Genomic DNA, 985 nt, shown 5'->3' on the forward strand with positions numbered 1-985 from the left:
TTGTTTATTTATCATCATTACCTATGAAAGGCTAAAAGAATGCTAAGAGGCTTGATTGAGGTACTTTCGGGTTCCTCATTCGCCATGTCACGTCTAGATCCTAGGCTCGAGTCGTGACAAACTTGGTATCAGAGCATGAGGTTTTGAATGATCTTTGGAGTCCAACATACCACGTCAAATAGGGTCTTGTTCATGGTTGTGAAGCGCGCCACAATTATGAATAGGAGACTATAAGGCGTTTAGGAAAAATTTTCCCTTCTTTCAAATTCATGTCGTGCCTTAGAGCATCCTAAGCTTTCCTTTAACTAACAACCTATTTTGTGTGCTCTAGATAATGACTCATGGAAGACCACCTCGAAGACCAAGGGTTGACGATGAGGACCAAACTCTTCCGGTTCCCAATGCCCAACATCATGAGGACGGGGTAACCCATGATGAGTTTCGCAGTGTTATTACTTTGTTAACTCAAGTTGTAGCCAACCAAGGGAATCTAGGTGTTACACCTCCCCAAATGCAAAATCCAACCTCTAAGATTCGGGATTTCCAAAGGATGAATCCGCCCGAGTTCGATGGTTCTAAACTAGATGAGGACCCTATGGAGTTCATTAATGAGGTGTGCCGGATTGAGGTGTGGCTCGAGTGTGGTACGAACAATGGATTGTTGAGAGGGATGAAGAAATAGGGTCGATAGAATGGGAAGAGTTTAAAGGTGCCTTCCTAGACCGCTTCTTCCCATTGGAGCTAAGGGAGGCCAAAATCCAAGAGTTCATCAACCTCCGTCAAGGAAGTATGAGCGTGAGGGAGTATGCTCTCAAATTCACTAAGTTGTCAAAGTATGCTCCCTTCATGGTCTCTGACCCAAGAGCTAGGATGAGCAAGTTTATTTCCGGTGTCTCAAGCTTGGTGTCCAAGGAGTGCAAAATGGCCATGTTGGTCAAGGAGATGGACATCTCTCGGTTAATGACTTACGCAGAACAAATCGAAG

The sequence above is a fragment of the Solanum dulcamara genome, chromosome 1 (assembly GCF_947179165.1).
Source record: "Solanum dulcamara chromosome 1, daSolDulc1.2, whole genome shotgun sequence".
Classification (NCBI taxonomy): Eukaryota; Viridiplantae; Streptophyta; class Magnoliopsida; order Solanales; family Solanaceae; genus Solanum; species Solanum dulcamara.